The following is a 7,822-nucleotide window of genomic DNA, read 5'->3' as shown; positions in this document are numbered from 1 at the left end:
CAAAGTACTGGTGTATTGATCTATGATTTGTGTGTGAGCAGTGTCCTTTGGTGTTCTGTTTAAGGAACTTACCCTGTAAATTCATATAGATATCTTGCATTGTATTATTAATATCACAACAGAAAATATTATGTAATAGGAAGACAAAATTGACGTATGCTATGCAGTAGGAGGAAATTGCTGATATCTCCGCAAAAAATATACAATGCGTGAGCAAAGTTCATTATCTTTTGCAATTGCCTGCAACCTAAAACAATACACTGTCTGCCATAAGTAAACAACACTGTCTGCCATAAGTAAACTTTTTGACATTAACTAGAGTTTTTATTTTTGTAAACATGGTGTTATTTAATATTATAAACATCACCACAATGGTTGCATGAACCGTGAAGCAGTAGCAAGTAAAATGAATAAATATGTGATTCGCTACCCAAAAAGGAAACAAATTTATTGATATGAAGTCAGATGTATATAATAGATAATGGATATTCGAAGAGATCCACCACCGATAGTAATTTCTTTCAAGAGGCGAGGCAGTGGGCATAGAAGGAAGTTATTGAAGCAATCTTCTCATCGAACCATGGGTATTATAACCCGAGTCCCTGCTGGCTTTTAGAGAAATTAACAAACAATCTTAGTTGCCAGGAGGAGAAACTATGGAAGAAATAAATAAACAAAGGAAATAACAACACATTTATGACATGTTCTAGTTTTTTGATGCAACAACATAAAGAAATCTTCACATAATATATAAAATTTATTATAAAAGGAAGAAAGTCAATACGCCTTGATTTAGAGCCATCAACAGCTGTGGAATACTAGAAAACACTAAAGTTTAAAAGAAGCTACAAACCTGGCATGGTTTCGATTCTCCAGTCTCAAACTCATGAAGAATATGAATGCATTAGCAAGCAGGAAGATATCTCGACATAGTCCATTGTTATCAAGGTACGAAGACATGGAAAAATTTCAAAGCAGTATCTCAATGTATGGAATCGATCCTTACAGATAAGTATGTGACGCATTTAATTGCACCAGAGACGTGAGAAGAAACCCTTTGGAAATTAATCCACTCAATTGATTTTCGTTTAGATCCATAATCTTCCATTGTGTCAAGTGCCCCAGTGTGTTGGGAATATCCCCGAACAGTGTATTGGAGCTTGAGATCAAGCATATTCAATTTCTATTCGACCAAGTCCCAATAGAAATTGACATTCCTAGGATTAAGTCTCGATGGCCTCATTTGGTTATAATCATTATGTTCATGGCTATGAGAGCTTTGCGATTATGGCAGAAAATCAGCGAGTACACCCAACTATTGAAAATGTAGAGAAAAACTTAGGAAAATATGAAAATGATATTCCAAGTTCTTCCTTGGTGCCCTGGTCCAGTGTTGCATCTGAGAAATATGGGGTATATAGTCCTTCCCGCGAGTAGATGAGAGTTTAGATTCGAAAATACCAAGTTATACCAACACGACAAGTTCCTAGATACTACTCATGCACTCACAAGCACGGGAACTCTTGTTGCCACTGCTTGTGCTACATGATTTTCTTTTTATTCATGCTCGTCGAAATCATCACCATTTCCTGTGGAATTTTGTATTTGGTAATCCAAATGAAAATCCACAAATACTCTGTCGACAGGCTCCGGATCACTAACTTCAGCATCAACGCGGACCTCACCACAAATTGCCAGTTCGCTGTGAATGTAATGGCCTGGAATCCAAACAAGAAGATCGGCATATATTATCTTGACAACAGCCATCTCGCTGTTTCGTACTCGGGCACGGAGGTCTGCACGGGCGCCCTGCCAGTATTCTACCAGGGCTACAAGAATACCACTTTGTTGGACATAGGACTTAGGGGAACCAGTGCTCAGCTCACAAGTGTGATTGTCTCCACGCTCAAAGAGCAGCAGTAGAAGGCCAGCGTTCCCTTGAATTTGAAGGCCGACGTGCCCGTGAAGATAAAGTTGTGGAAATTGAAGTCTATGAAGATTAAGGTCCACTTGCAATGGGATCTGGTCGTTGACAGGCTGGATGGCAATGCCAAAGTTACTACCGAGAAGTCGAAAGTGAGCGTGGTTTTGTGAGGGTCGCTATTTAAAATTGGTCCATTGGGGTTTTTGTTGCACGACTTCGATCGTATTGAATTCATGGTTAGGGGGCAATGATAGGGCTACATTGTTTTCTGATTTTATCACATTGATGCTCACACTCTATAGCTAGCTTATTGGATAAACAATTTTTTTTCATATATAGTAGATTACATTAATGCTTGCACTGCTGGAAGCGAGTGTTGATTGTTTCTATGAATAAATTGCTCCATTTATTAAATATTAATTGATTCCTTATTCCATATATTGTTTCGATGACTGTTAAACCATTGTGCAATGATGCCCTAATTTTTTGAAAAGGAAAATAAAATGTTCTTACCAGTTATATTTTTTATATGGATAAAGGGGTATATATTGAAATTCAGTTGGCATCGCTATAGTTAGAGAATTGTGCGACATTACCATGGATACACCTTTCCACTGGTAGCAGTCGGAGCCATTCCATGATGTACACTACTACATGTAGGGGGGTTTTAAGACAATATTTGAGTCAATTGTCTTAACTTAAGACAAAAAGAAACTCAAATATTGTCTTAAATATTGTCTCTAAGCGGGTGTCTCAAAATATAATGTCTCAAAAATTTGTCTCTATAAAGACAATATAGAACACATATTATTATTGTCTCTATAAAGACAATTTGATTTGTCTCTCTAGAGACAATTTCATTTGTGTCTCTCTAGAGACAATATAAAAAATTATTTAAAAAAAATAAATGTCCATAATTCAAACTATTGTCTCTCTAGAGACAATATAAAAAATTATTTAAAAAAAAATAAATGTCCATAATTCAAAATATTGTCTCTCTAGAGACAATATAAAAAATTATTTAAAAAAAATAAATGTCCATAATTCAAACTATTGTCTCTCTAGAGACAATATAAAAAATTGTTTTAAAAAAAATAAATGTCCATAATTCAAACTATTGTCTCTCTAGAGACAATAAAAAAAATTATTTAAAAAAAAAAAAATCTGCTCAAACTATTTTCTCGGATTTGCTCCTGCCAATCTATCTGTGTATCCATCTCTATCTACTATCCATCCATCCATCCATTCAACTATATGCATGTCTGGATAGACATATGTAAGCTTGCAGATCTATGTTTTATAGTGTGTGCTTTCCTAAAATTTGGGATATGTGTGCACATTGCATTTATAGGGTGTGCCTTGGGAAGTATGTATCATAACTGCCGTTTGAGGTAACCAGCCTATAAACCGTCTATGTTCCCCATGGTCACTCATCAATCTATGATCTGGAACCGAGAAGACTTGGCATCTATAGTAATACTAGTCATTCTATCTAATGGGAATCATACAAACCAGGAGACTAATATGTTTGAATCGTAATAAGATAGCCACATATTACTCATATACCACTAATACAGTGTGTTATGACCTATCAATAAGCCTAACCTGAATCCAAGTATTACAGTAACTACAACACATGTATTACCATGTTCATAAGCAGATAAGAGTACTTATAACAATAGACCCAACCTATCGCTATCTATCCATATTCAATAAGCTTAAGTATAGCACTAACTATGGTTTAGCTAATAGATCCGTAATGATTGAGCTTTATATTCACACCTACTTCATATGTCCTAGTTGGAACCATTGTTCTCCATCTCATTTGCAAGGAGAAAAGATATAGCGAACTGGTTAACATTAAATAACAAGGACTTGACGATTACTGTACAATAAATAAACCATGCTCATCCTGATTCAGGGACCAAATAAATTCCCTGGTCCATTAAATCAGAGAAACATACAGCAAAGAAAATTTGGGAAAACAAAAATATTCGATAATAAAAAAATTACAAGCTACACAGGCAGCATCCTCAAAACTGCCAGCGCAAAATATTCAATAATACAAAAAATTACAAGCTACGCAGGCAGCATCCGCAAAACTGCCAGTGCTCTAGTTTCACCTCTGCTTTAGTTAGGTCTTTCTGAGCTTTCTTCCTACGATAAAATATTGGGTAGTCATGACTACAATAAGGATAGGACATCAATGTAAGTATAAAAGAGATAGTAATTGTAAAAATTTAAAAAAAGAAATCCTATTAATTAAAAACAAATACATGATCACACAAATTTTACAAAATACATCCATAATGTAAATTTAAATCATGTTATGAAAATGTAATACTATGTAATACATGAAATATAGCATTCAAAAACCTTTTGCAAAGAACATCTTGGTGCAGAGAGCCTTGGCACCGCTGACATTGTGTCCATAGTTTACCAAAGAGAATTTCTAATTCCCTCACTGACATTGATCAAATATTACTGTCATATGATAGAAAATCTAGGTGAGAACAATAGACACAAGGCCTACTTTAAATTCTCCAAATAAAGAGTAATGGTATTAGAATACCATCTTACCATTTGCAACTGTTTTCTGATACAATTCTGCTTCTCTTCCTTTGCAATGTGAACAAAGTGTCTGATCTTCTTTGCTGCAATGGCAACATGAAATCAGGTAACATCATGAATTTCAGTATGAAGCAACTTAACCAGACATTCTTATTATAAGAAAGCTAGACAGTTTCTTACAAGGAGAGCAGGCATGGGATCATGCAACCTCATAGATTTTTCCACATCAAAAAGATGAACCCTAGTAGCTTTCTAAAGTGCCAAACTGAAATAATAGTTACTCTCAATTGTGCACTACTATAAGCAAGGAAACCACATGCAGGAAACCCTCTACTTGTATTAAATAAATACCTGATAGGTGTTTTACAACCAATACAACTCAGTTGTTTCTTGACAAATTTCATAATTCCACTATTTGAAGGAGTTGATATGGAAACTGCTCGTGTGTGACTACCATGAAGAAGCTCCTTGCTTGAATTCTTCAAAATGGGCTCAAATATTCTCAACAGCGGCTACAAAGCAAAAACAGGCACTAATAAAAAAACACTTAGCTGGAAAGAATTACTATCTATCAAGATATATTTGAAACACAGGTGAAATTTTCAAAAAGAGCATAAACAACAAGTGATGATGCTTTGGTCTTTCACCTTGCTCAGTTGATTCTCCAGATAATATTGTGGATCAATAGGGATGTTATTCTCCAGTACGTAAATTGGATCCTCAGATTTCTCATATGCCTGAGCCCAAGTAAACACATTAGTCATTATATCCATAATCCCTCTGTAAATTATGCCTCCAAATAAAACATAACAAAATAATTAAAATAATCATTTTTTAGTGCAATATCGAGACTTATGCTGAGCACAGAAGGGGTTAATTATTACCTTGGCACCTTTTGCAGCCTTTATGATGACATATGGAACACGATCACCCACAGTTGGAGCAGTTGCAGCATCCCACTGTAAACTAGTGGCGACTTGGCTTTAAAACACAACAAAATAATTAAAATAACCATTTTTTAGTGCAATATCGAGACTTATGCTGAGCACAGAAGGGGTTAATTATTACCTTGGCACCTTTTGTAGCCTTTATGATGACATATGGAACACGATCACCCACAGTTGGAGCAGTTGCAGCATCCCTCTGTAAACCAGGGGCAACTTGGCTTTAAAACACGACATCAATTTAAAAAATCCAACAATGGACTCATTGTCAATAAAAATCAAAATATTACAAGAGTCTTTAGATGCACTACAGTAATAAAAATAGAGAGATATGATTGAAATGGAACCAAAAGGAATTGCACCATTCATTATACTTGTTCTGAGAAGTTATTTCTAGTATTTACCTTCTGCATGCGCTCAGTTAGTTCCACGTGTGCTGCTTTGACTGCATTGTCTTCTCCAGTCTTTGTCAGACCCTGACTCAACAAAGAGATTGTTAGCACAGGCAAACAACAATGCCCTTAAGAATATGCTGATAGCCTTGGTAAAGGATATGACCTGCAAACATTTGTTTCTGCCGCAGCTAAACAGTAATCAATTTTTCTCAGCATGAGATTAAAAATGCAGATATATTATATATTGTCATGTTTTGATTCTCTTCAATTGTATAAGAGCCTCCCTTGACACTTCTTCCTCCCATTGCTAGCAGTAAATATTGACTGAATCCCTTCCAAGTACAAAATGTAGGGAGAAGAAACATGACAGACTTAAAAAAAAAACTTCCATGCCCTGCCCCAAATAGGTATATAGTATATACTTCTAACACTTGAAACTTGGAATATGTAATAAGTGACTTGCTCGCAATGTAAATATCCTCTTCCCCCTATCATATTTTATCCATTTCAAAAGTAACAAATGGTCAAACAAATTTGGTCATAAACATGCAGAAGGATTCATTGTTCTCACCTTAGTTATCACCAAAAGTGACAAATCCATTATGTTCATTAACAAGTCAGAAATAGTGTTCTTGACATACTGCACTGCACCAGGTATGTCACGATCAATGAGTATTTTGTGAAGGCACTCTGTAACCAAGTTCTTCACTAGCAGGCAATTGTCCCTTTGCACTGTTTCAATGCCTGTTGATATGGAATATTTAAAAGATTAGGAATATTTAATAATTAATAAGGTATAAAATAAATTATTTTTCTAAGAGCATTTTGAGCCTTCACAAACACTAAGACCTGTCTTTGAAACAAAAAGATCAGATTCGTCACCTTTAGTATCCATTTTGTCATAAGCATCTGACTTTTTCCACAACAACCCAGCATATCTTTTCTTGCTGGTCAACAAGAATGGGTAGTATATTTTTTCAAATTCTAGTTTAATAGGCTGCATAAAAGCATGTGTTAAATAACACACTGATTAGATGCCAAAGATGCACCAAACAGATGCAGATAAGCCACAAAAAGCATAACTGATCATCTCGTGCTATGCATATTTACAAAGATCTCATGGAAGTGGAATGTCAAAAGAAGATTAGTTTTAAAAAGAAAGGTGATATTAAAACATTCATCCCTACAAAAAAATCATTAACAACTCTAGAGGCTTCACGGATATTTAAAATTCTTGACACTGTACCTTTGTAAATGTACCACAAATATAATCTGAGGCTTCCCTCCCTAACATCATGGCCTCTTCTATATTTGGTACACCAAACTGTATCATAACTGAATCTATATCTCCATATACAACCTAGATTTAAATATAAAAATATAATATCAAGATTTACAGCAGAAATCTTGGTTAGGATCAGATCACCCATTATGATTTCAAGAACTTGGATTATCACCAATACAACAAGTGTACTTCCCGTCATTACTGATCCAATTCAAAGGTTACAAATGCCTTTAGTTGCTAAATAATAGCCTACCTCAGCATTGTACTGGTAACCACCAAATATTGTGAACCTTTCTTCAACTAGCTTCTTTGTATACTCTATCATTTGATGACCTGACAGGTGGAAGAAAAATGAGATGATTAATGATATGAAATTTTAAAACAATACGTAAAATCGATATTGTCTGATGGAACAGAGAATGTGTCAAAAGATCAAACTAGACTTGTAATCAAAATATAATAAGAGGGCCTAAGCATATCATCTTAGTTGTACAAGTACACATGACTAATTAATGCAATTCAAGAACTGAATCTTATTTGTACAATATTGTCAATTACAGTTCATACCCTTAACATTATGCCAGGAGGGAGAAAAGAATTACATTGATATAATTGATGCCCAAAAATAATCAATGTGAATGGCTAATACATGCATATATAGAATAAGAGAGGACTGCAAGCATCTCTATCTTGTAAGTAAAAG

At 34.9% G+C, this 7,822-nt stretch overlaps 1 pseudogene; it reads left to right on the top strand.

Annotated features, from left to right (window-relative positions):
- Positions 1-1,287: 1,287 nt before the first annotated feature.
- Positions 1,288-2,094, top strand: LOC149239162 (NDR1/HIN1-like protein 6; annotated as a pseudogene).
- Positions 2,095-7,822: the final 5,728 nt, after the last annotated feature.

Source organism: Pinus tabuliformis, chromosome 8, assembly GCF_031772625.1.
Source record: "Pinus tabuliformis cultivar Carrire ecotype Pingquan chromosome 8, CPIR1, whole genome shotgun sequence".
Taxonomy (NCBI): domain Eukaryota; kingdom Viridiplantae; phylum Streptophyta; class Pinopsida; order Pinales; family Pinaceae; genus Pinus; species Pinus tabuliformis.
The sequence above is the reverse complement of the archived record's forward strand: the minus strand, read 5'-3'. Positions and strand labels throughout refer to the sequence as shown.